This window comes from Hyperolius riggenbachi, chromosome 2 (assembly GCF_040937935.1).
Source record: "Hyperolius riggenbachi isolate aHypRig1 chromosome 2, aHypRig1.pri, whole genome shotgun sequence".
Lineage (NCBI taxonomy): Eukaryota > Metazoa > Chordata > Amphibia > Anura > Hyperoliidae > Hyperolius > Hyperolius riggenbachi.
The window spans coordinates 85,814,397-85,826,009 of NC_090647.1; positions in this window are offsets into that span (position 1 = coordinate 85,814,397).

An 11,613-nucleotide genomic window follows, 5' to 3' on the forward strand; every position below is an offset into this window, starting at 1 on the left:
CGCGCGTCGGCAAAGTGGCAGCTGCAGGACCAGCGATGCAGTTCTGCGTCGCCGGCTGCAGGCTATTTAATCAGGAAGCAGCCGCTCGCGCGAGCGGCTGCTTCCTGTCAATTCACGGCGGGGGGCCTCCGTGAATAGCCTGTGGGCCGCCGATCGCGGCTCGCAGGCTAAATGTAAACACAAGCGGAAATAATCCGCTTTGTTTACATTTGTACAACGCTGCTAACAGTAGCAGCGTTGTACCAGATCAGCGATCCCCGGCCAATCAGCGGCCGGGGATCGCTGTCACATGACAGGCAGGAGCCTGTTAGAGGCTGCACAGGACAGATCCGTTCCTGTGCAGCCTCTGATCTCCGGGGAAGGGAGGTAGGAGAGGGAGGGGGGCTTTGAGGTGCCCCCCCCCCCGCAAACCTCAGGCAGGCAGGAGCGATCAGACCCCCCCTGCACATCATCCCCATAGGGGGGAAAAAGGGGGGCGATCTGGTCGCTCTGCCTGCTACCTGATCTGTGCTGGGGGCTGCAGAGCCCACCCAGCACAGATCACAGAATACAGCGCTGGTCCTTAAGGGGGGGTAAAGCGTGGGTCCTCAAGTGGTTAATCCATATTTATTGATTGCGTGCAGAAAGTTACCACGTATATCGTGCCAACCACTATATCATTTGCCACTTGATAACGGGCCGAGATCAGTCTCTGTCGGTGGGTGCAGGCACAAAAAGTCTGGTGGCGCTTCTTCCACGGCTGTGTCGTTCTAGTGATGGGATCCTGTGCTATTTAGATTACATAAATTATATGAACTCAATGGGCTTGATTCACTAAGACAAATAGCATGCCTTATCCGAGTGAACGCGCCTTATCAAAGTTAACATGCCTTATCAGAGTAGCATAGTGAGCGCTACAAACTTATGCCTGCTAATTGGCAATGACGAGAGCTCCACTCATCCTGTCCTGAGCCCCTGCGGGTTCGTAGCGCTCGCTATGCTACTCTAAGGCGCGTTATCTCGGAAAAGGCATGTACACACTGATAAGGCATGCTATTTGTCTTAGTAAATCAAGACCAATGTGTAGTAGGGATAAACATTTCCTATAGTATCACATTGAAGAATTTATACTGGTTGCTTGGTGTTTGTAGGAGCCATTCACACCGTACACATTGCACTGTGGGACAATCGCAACATAACTGAAAAGTTGCATTGTGCAGCAGAGTTGCTGTGCGGCCATACAGAACAATGTAAATGTGCGCTGTCCAGTAAACACACTGCATTCTGGGCGTTATCCTGTAAGCGCACTGTCCTGAAAACGCACTGCATTCTGGGCGTTATCTTAATAGAACCTTCTGCACGGCAATCTATGTGAAAGCCCCATGGGAATATGATTGCACTGCGTTGTGATGCTATGATAATGTCGGTTGAAAAGCAATGGACACAGTGTGAATTGAGCCTTACTCACAATCATGGCTGAACTGGAGGAAGTAATGTAACACTGTCCATAATCTTTGTGTACATGCATGCATAGTAGGAGTTTAAAGGGGCACTATGGTGAAACATTTTTAAAATTTTAAATATGTACAAACATAAAGAGGTTTTTTTTTTCCCCAGAGTAAAATGAGCCATAAATTACTTTTCTCCTATGTTGCTGTCACAGTAGGTAGCAGAATTCTATCAGAAGTGACAGGTTTTGGACTAGCCTGTCTCCTCATAGGGGGATTCTCAGGGATTTATTTATTTTTTAAAAGCACTTAGTGAATGGCAGTTGCTCTGTCCAACTGCCCAAAAACTGTGTAGCAAGCAGGGAGGCTAGCCAGCATCATTGTTTAAATCCTTTTTAGGAAATATCTTTATAAAGAATGAAAGCCTTGCTGAGAATCCCCCATGAAGAGATGGACTGGTCCAAAACCTGTCATTTTATGTCAGATTGCTACTACCTACTGTAAGTGACAGCAACATAGGAGAAAAGCTACCATAGTGCCCCTTTAAGGAGATACAAAAAACGAATGTCAACCTGCTTTAAGGGGGATATAGACTATATTTGGCGAAAAGCTATACAGGTGAAGCCATATTTCAAACCCAATCCATTCACCCTTTGCTTGCATGCATATGCAATCTAATTGCTGAAAGTAGGTTTCAATAATTTTTATTAAAGAATTTCAAAAATATACATAAACAGTCACATTATGACATTAAATGATTGATAATGCAGTTGACAGCATAACACATAACATATAAGTTTACAGTTAAAGCTTACAGCTTTCGGTACAAGTAGATAAAGGTATATATAAAGTACAATGTACATTGTAGTAGGGTAAGTAATTATGTATCATACAGTCAACAGAGTATTTACAGTAGTATTGGTAAGATTGTTGTGTGTAATTCTTTGATTAATTCTGGTAGAGTTTGCTCGTGTATAGCACATTTCTGTTTTGCTGGATTGGGTTTTGTTCTGTGTCTTCCATACTCAGGATTGGGTAGTTGAGTCCTCCAGGCTTGTACCTTGAACCTAATACTTATTAAATTAGATCTTGTAATTGCTGAAAGTAAACCTGAGATTTCTTAAAGAGGAACTTCAGCCTAAACAAAGATATTGTCATTAAGTTACATTAGTTATGTTAATTAAAATAGATGGGTAATATAATCTCTTACCCACCCTGTTTTAAAATAAAAGGCAAATGTTTGATTTCATGAGGACAGCCATCTTTTTGGTTGAAAGGTGACGGGGAGCATGAGACACAGTTCCAACTGTCCTGTGTGCTGATCAACCCTCCCAGTTGCTAGACAATGTGAATAACAACATAGGAAACCCCATCATGCTTTGCACAGCATCAGGGAAAAAAAGCCCGGGCAGTTTTCTTTGATGGGTGGAGCTTAGCTAAAAATGCAGCTAAAAATGATGCTTTGGTAAGAAAAACAAAGTTCTGATGCTGTGAAACTGTTAAAGAAACGCCAAGCCTTTTCAGTGCTGAGTAGATTTTTAGGCTGGAGGTTCACTTTAAAGTCAATAGGAACCATTGTTAAAAAAAAAAAAAAAAAAGCCAGATACCTAAGCAGAGGGAAGGCTCTGGGTTCTAATGAACCTTCCCTCTCCTCTCCTGGTGCCCGCTCCAGCACAGGATCCCACGTAGCAGCATTTCACCAATTTGGTCAAATGCTGCTCTCTGCTGCTGAAGGGAGGCTTAATAAGGGCTCCCGAAGACTGGCCACTCCATACTGCCCATGTGCGAGCGCCCTCTCTCTGTCTTGGGAGGACTTGGCTCCCAAAGACTTGCGAAGTCCTCCGCAACGGGGGAGCCAGCGCTGCACCAAGAGGAGAGGGGAAGACTCATTAGGACCCAGATCCTTCACGGTCTTTGGGTAAGTACATTTTTTTTTTAAAATCTAGATTCCCAATTGCTTTAAAGAGAACCAGAGACAAACCAAAGAAAAGATTTTATACATGCCCGGGGCTTCCTCCAGCCACATACGCACGGATCGCTCCCACGCCGCCGTCCTCTGCTGCCCGCAACTACGAGAACCGGCTCCCCGCTCGTCCGTCAGTCGGAGCCAGTCTAGCGTAGAAGTGCGCTCTGCGTATCTCTCCAGCAGTGGCTGGAGAGATACGTAGAGGGCGCACTTCTGCGTAGCTGGCTCTGATGACGCCAGTGGCGGGAGCCGGTTCTCTTAGTTGCGGGCAGCGGAGGATGGCGGCGTGAGAGCGATCCATGCGGATGGGGCTGGAGGAAGCCCCAGGTATGTATAAAATCTTTTCTGTAGTTTTGTCTCTGGTTCCCTTTTTAAAAGGAAGAATTCATAAATACCTGGGGCTTCCTCCGGCCCCTTTCGGTCTGGACACTCCTTATGCTGCTATGGCTCCTGCTAACTTCAGGAGTTGCAGCTTACTGCACATGCGGGGCCAAGCTTGAGGAATGCACTATAAACTATATGAAAGGAACACAATTATGCAATGAGTAAAAGTTTATCTTGGATCCACTTTAAGTTACCCATATATAGAAATGTCTGCTCTGTGTAAATGACATGAAAATGTCACATTAATTGATAGAATTATATTCTGGAGAAATCTCCATATTTCAAGAAGTAAAATATAAAAAGCTGAGGCTGTAAGTTTACACTGTATTTGATTCATGTGACATTTGGTTTACACATGTTCTACCTGAAGCACAACCCTCTTGGCTATTGAGAACCTGAGAGAGTATAAACTGTAAATTATTTTTGCTATTTTAAAGTACATTATACCTGAACTGAGACAGATATACTTGTTTCAGGTGTGTGATCCAGGTATTTCTGCAGCCAAAGACTTCAGGACTGCTAGGCAACTGGTATTAGTTAAAAAGAAATATGGCCGCCTTAATATCCCTCTCAGTTCATGTGTCCTCTTAACCATTTACTGACATCCTAACGTATTAAAACGTCATGCTTACCGCTATTAACAGCAACATGACGTTTTAATACGTCCCGCGTTCCCGCCGATGCTACCGCCGTGTGTGCGCCGCTACCGCCGCTGTTTCAGTCGGGCTTCCGTGCTGGGTGATTGGGGAAGAGGACTGAACGGTCCTCTACCCAATCGCAGTGCCTGGAGTGAATGGACGTGACCGCGAACAGCGGCTACGTCCATTCACAATAACAGGAAATGTAACAATTAAATAAAGTGAAGGAAAAAAAAAAAAGTGAACATTTCCTATGAAATTGAAAGTATATTACACCTACAAAATACATTCATTTTCAAGTACATACAGATCTTAATAAAATTACACTTCCAAACCCCCCCCCCCCCCCCCCCCCCCCAAAAAAAAACACTTGTAAAAAAAAAAAAAAATCAGCTAAAAAAAATAAATAGTTGCCTTAGGGACTCAGCTTTGTTAATTTATATTTTATGGGGGGGCAATTAATTTTAATTTATTACATAGGGGCTTGTAATTATGGCCAGAATAAAAAAAAAAAAAACACAACAGAAAAATAACACTCATATTTCAAAATAATATACTGTCGCCATACATTGTGATAGGGACATCATTTAACCACTTGCCGACCGCCCACAGCCCATGGGCGGCGGCAAAGTGGACGCCTAAAGGACCGCAATACGCCTTCAGGCGGCGCGTCCTTTAGGCATGCCGGGGGAGCGATCGCGTCATTGATGACGCGCGCTTCCCCCGGCAACTGGCTCCGCCCACCCGCCGTAACATCCCGCCGGCCATACGGAAGCGCCGGCGGGATGTTAACCCCGCGATCGCCGCATACAAAGTGTATAATACACTTTGTAATGTATACAAAGTGTATTATACAGGCTGCCTCCTGCCCTGGTGGTCCCAGTGTCCGAGGGACCACCAGGGCAGGCTGCAGCCACCCTAGTCTGCACCCAAACACACTGATCTGCCCCCCCCCGCCCACTGATCGCCCACAGCACCCCTCAGACCCCCCCCTGCCCACCCCCCAGACCCCTGTTTGCACCCAATCACCCCCCTAATAACCCATCAATCACTCCCTGTCACTATCTGTCAACGCTATTTTTTTTTTTATATCCCCCCCTGCCCCCTCCTGATCACCCCCCCACCCCTCAGATTCTCCCCAGACCCCCCCCCCCCAGACCCCCCCCCCTGTGTACTGTATGCATCTATCTTCCCTGATAACCTGTCAATCACCCGTCAATCACCCATCAATCACCCATCAATCACCCATCAATCACCCCCTGTCACTGCCACCCAACAATCAGCCCCTAACCTGCCCCTTGCGGGCAATCTGATCACCCACCCACACCAATAGATCGCCCGCAGATCCGACATCAGATCACCTCCCAAATCCATTGTTTACATCTATTCTCTCCTCTAAACACCCACTAATTACCCATCAATCACCCATCAATCACCCCCTATCACCACCTGTCACTTTTACCTATCAGATCAGACCCTAATCTGCCCCTTGCGGGCACCCAATCACCCGCCAACACGCTCAGATTGCCCTCTGACCCCCCCCTTATCAATTCGCCAGTGCATTAATTACATCTGTTCTTCCCTGTAATAACCCACTGATCACCTGTCAATCACCTGCCAATCACCTATCACCCATCAATCACCCCCTGTCACTGCCACCCATCAATCAGCCCCTAACCTGCCCCTTGCGGGCAATCTGATCTCCCACCCACACCATTAGATCGCCCGCAAACCCGCCGTCAGATTACCTCCCAAATGTATTGTTTACATCTGTTATCTTCTCTAAACACCCACTAATTACCCATCAATCACCCATCAATCACCCCCTATCACCACCTGTCACTGTTACCTATCAGATCAGACCCTAAGCTGCCCCTTGCGGGCACCCAATCACCTGCCCACACGCTCAGATTGCCCTCAGACCCCCCCCCCCCCCTTATCAATTCACCAGTGCATTAATTACATCTGTCCTTCCATGTAATAACCCACTGATCACCTGTCAATCACCTGCCAATCACCTATCACCCATCAATCACCCCCTGTCACTGCCACCCAACAATCAGCCCCTAACCTGCCCCTTGCGGGCAAACTGATCACCCACCCACACCAATAGATCGCCCGCAGATCCGACATCAGATCACCACCCAAGCGCAGTGTTTCCATCTATTCTCTCCTCTAAACACTCACTAATTACCCATCAATCACCCATCAATCACCCCCTATCACCACCTGTCACTGTTACCCATCAGATCAGACCCTAATCTGCCCCTTGCGGGCACCCAATCACCCGCCTACACGCTCAGATTGCCCTCAGACCCCCCCTTATCAATTCGCCAGGGCATTATTTACATCTGTCCTTCCCTGTAATAACCCACTGATCACCTGTCAATCACCTGTCAATCACCCATCAATCACCCCCTGTCACTGCCACCCATCAATCACCCCCTGTCACTGCCACCCATCAATCAGCCCCTAACCTGCCCCTTGCGGGCAAACTGATCACCCACCCACACCAATAGATCGCCCGCAGATCCGACGTCCGATCACCTCCCAAGTGCAGTGTTCACATCTGTTCTCGACCCTAAACACCCACTAATTACCCATCAATCACCCCCTGTCACTGCTACCTATCAGATTAGACCCCTATCTGCCCCTAGGGCACTCAATCACCCGCCCACACCCTCAGAATGCCCTCAGACCCCAGCCCTGATCACCTCGCCAGTGCATTGCTTGCATCTATTCCCCCCTCTAATCACACCTTGAGACACCCATCAATCACCTCCTGTCACCCCCTAGCACACCTACCCATCAGATCAGGCCCTAATTTGCCCCGTGTGGGCTCCTGATCACTCGGCCAAACCCTCAGATCCCCCTCAGACCCCCTTCCGATCACCTCCCCAGTGCATTGATTGCATCTATTTTCCCCTCTAACCACCCCCTGAGACACCCATCAATCACCTCCTGTCACCCCCCTAGCACTCCTATCCATCAGATCAGGCCCAATACAACCTGTCATCTAAAAGGCCACCCTGCTTATGACCGGTTCCACAAAATTCGCCCCCTCATAGACCACCTGTCATCAAAATTTGCAGATGCTTATACCCCTGAACAGTCATTTTGAGACATTTGGTTTCCAGACTACTCACGGTTTTGGGCCCGTAAAATGCCAGAGCGGTATAGGAACCCCACAAGTGACCCCATTTTAGAAAAAAAGACACCCCAAGGTATTCTGTTAGGTGTATGACGAGTTCATAGAAGATTTTATTTTTTGTCAAAAGTTAGCGGAAATTGATTTTTATTGGTTTTTTTTCACAAAGTGTCATTTTTCACTAACTTGTGACAAAAAATAAAATCTTCTATGAACTCGCCATACACCTAACGGAATACCTTGGGGTGTCTTCTTTCTAAAATGGGATCACTTGTGGGGTTCCTATACTGCCCTGGCATTTTAGGGGCCCTAAACCGCGAGGAGTAGTCTAGAAAACAAATGCCTCAAAATGACCCGTGAATAGGACGTTGGGCCCCTTAGCGCACCTAGGCTGCAAAAAAGTGTCACACATGTGGTACCGCCGTACTCAGGAAAAGTAGTATAATGTGTTTTGGGGTGTATTTTTACACATACCCATGCTGGGTGGGAGAAATTTCTATGTAAATGGTCAATTGTGTGTAAAACAAATCAAACAATTGTCATTTACAGAGATATTTCTCCCACTTAGCATGGGTATGTGTAAAAATACACCCCAAAACACATTATACTACTTCTCCTGAGTACGGCGGTACCACATGTGTGGCACTTTTTTACACCCTAAGTACGCTAAGGGGCCCAAAGTCCAATGAGTACCTTTAGGATTTCACAGGTCATTTTGCGACATTTGGTTTCAAGACTACTCCTCACGGTTTAGGGCCCCTAAAATGCCAGGGCAGTATAGTAACCCCACAAATGACCCCATTCTAGAAAGAAGACACCCAAAGGTATTCCGTTAGGAGTATGGTGAGTTCATAGAAGATTTTATTTTTTGTCAAAAGTTAGCGGAAAATTGATTTTTGTTTTTTTCACAAAGTGTCATTTTCCACTAACTTGTGACAAAAAATAAAATCTTCTATGAACTCACCATACTCCTAACGGAATACCTTGGGGTGTCTTCTTTCTAAAATGGGGTCATTTGTGGGGTTCCTATACTGAACTGGCATTTTAGGGGCCCTAAACCGTGAGGAGTAGTCTGGAAATCAAATTTCGCAAAATGACCTGTGAAATCCTAAAGGTACTCATTGGACTTTGGGCCCTTTAGCGCAGTTAGGGTGCAAAAAAGTGCCACACATGTGGTATTGCCATACTCGGGAGAAGTAGTACAATGTGTTTTGGGGTGTATTTTTACACATACCCATGCTGGGTGGGAGAAATACCTCTGTAAATGACAATCTTTTGATTTTTTTACACACAATTGTCCATTTACAGAGTTATTTCTCCCACCCAGCATGGGTATGTGTAAAAATACACCCCAAAACACATTGTACTACTTCTCCCGAGTACGGCGATACCACATGTGTGGCACTTTTTTGCACCCTAACTGCGCTAAAGGGCCCAAAGTCCAATGAGTACCTTTAGGATTTCACAGGTCATTTTGCGGAATTTGATTTCCAGACTACTCCTCACGGTTTAGGGCCCCTAAAATGCCAGGGCAGTATAGGAACCCCACAAATGACCCCATTTTAGAAAGAAGACACCTCAAGGTATTCCGTTAGGAGTATGGTGAGTTCATAGAAGATTTTATTTTTTGTCACAAGTTAGTGGAAAATGACACTTTGTGAAAAAAACAATAAAAATCAATTTTCCGCTAACTTGTGACAAAAAATAAAATCTTCTATGAACTCACCATACTCCTAACGGAATACCTTGAGGTGTCTTCTTTCTAAAATGGGGTCATTTGTGGGGTTCCTATACTGCCCTGGCATTTTAGGGGCCCTAAACCGTGAGGAGTAGTCTGGAAATCAAATTCCGCAAAATGACCTGTGAAATCCTAAAGGTACTCATTGGACTTTGGGCCCTTTAGCGCAGTTAGGGTGCAAAAAAGTGCCACACATGTGGTATCGCCGTACTCGGGAGAAGTAGTACAATGTGTTTTGGGGTGTATTTTTACACATACCCATGCTGGGTGGGAGAAATAACTCTGTAAATGGACAATTGTGTGTAAAAAAATCAAGATTGTCATTTACAGAGGTATTTCTCCCACCCAGCATGGGTATGTGTAAAAATACACCCCAAAACACATTGTACTACTTCTCCCGAGTATGGCAATACCACATGTGTGGCACTTTTTTGCACCATAACTGCGCTAAAGGGCCCAAAGTCCAATGAGCACTTTTAGGCTTTACAGGGGTGCTTACAAATTAGCACCCCCCAAAATGCGAGGACAGTAAACACACCCCACAAATGACCCCATTTTGGAAAGTAGACACTTCAAGGTATTCAGAGAGGGGCATGGTGAGTCCGTGGCAGATTTCATTTTTTTTTGTCGCAAGTTAGAAGAAATGGATTCTTTTTTTTTTTCTTTTTTTTTGTCACAAAGTGTCATTTTCCGCTTACTTGTGACAAAAAATAATATCTTCTATGAACTCACTATGCCTCTCAGTGAATACTTTGGGATGTCTTCTTTCCAAAATGGGGTCATTTGGGGGGTATTTATACTATCCTGGAATTCTAGCCCCTCATGAAACATGACAGGGGGTCAGAAAAGTCAGAGATGCTTGAAAATGGGAAAATTCACTTTTTGCACCATAGTTTGTAAACGCTATAACTTTTACCCAAACCAATAAATATACACTGAATGGGTTTTTTTTTATCAAAAACATGTTTGTCCACATTTTTCGCGCTGCATGTATACAGAAATTTTACTTTATTTGAAAATTGTCAGCACAGAAAGTTAAAAAAATCATTTTTTTGCCAAAATTCATGTCTTTTTTGCTGAATATAATAAAAAGTAAAAATCACAGGAGCAATCAAATAGCACCAAAAGAAAGCTTTATTAGTGACAAGAAAAGGAGCCAAAATTCATTTAGGTGGTAGGTTGTATGAGCGAGCAATAAACCGTGAAAGCTGCAGTGGTCTGAGTGGAAAAAAAGTGCCTGGTCCTTAAGGGTTAGAAAGACTGTAGTCCTCAAGTGGTTAAACTGTTTAACCCCCTTGGCGGTATGAAAAATACCGCCAGGGGGGCAGCGCAGCAGTTTTTTTTTATTTTATTTATTTTTTTTTTTTTTAAAAAATCATGTAGCGAGCCCAGGGCTCGCTACATGATAGCCGCTGCTCAGCGGTATCCCCCCGCCCGCTTCGATCGCCTTCGGCGATCTCCGATCAGGAAATCCCGTTCCTGATCCTGGAGGGCTTCCATCCCGCCCCCATGGCGACGGGGCGGGATGACGTCAGCGATGTCGGGACGTCATTGGGACTCCGGATCCAACCCTCGGCGCTGCCTGGCACTGATTGGCCAGGCAGCGCACGGGGTTTGGGGGGCGCAAGCCGCACCGGATAGCGGCGATCGGGCGCGCGGCGGCGGCGATCGGGGTGCTGGCGCAGCTAGCAAAGTGCTAGCTGCGTCCAGCAAAAAAAAAATTATTTAAATCGGCCCAGCAGGGCCTGAGCGGCACCCTCCGGCGGCTTACCCCGTGTCACACACGGGGTTACCGCTAAGGAGGTTAATAATCGGGACAACTTGGCAAATAAAACGTTTGTTTTATCCACAGGAGAATGTTTAATTTTAAAACTATAATGGTTGAAAACTGAGAAATAATGATTTTTTTTTTCTGTTTTTCTCATTTAAAACGCATTTAGAATAAAAAAATTCTTAGCAAAATGTACTATCCACAGAAAGCCTAATTGGTGGCAAAAAAAACGAGGTATAGATCACTTTCTTGTGATAAGTAGTAATAAAGTTATTAGGGAATAAAAGGGAGGAGCACTGACAACTGAAAATTGCTCTGGTCCGTTAGGATAAAAACCCTTGGGGGTGAACTGGTTAAAGTAGGACAAAACTTTGAAAAAAAAAATGTTTTCCTGCTTTTTTATTACACAGTTATCGTATCTGCTTATGTGCACAAGTAATATTGTCTGTTTACAAATTACAAGTTTCCAAAGCACAGTTTATCTGCTCAGAAAGCTGCCATTGTATTGCGTAGCTGTTGTATTTATATATTAAAATCTAGC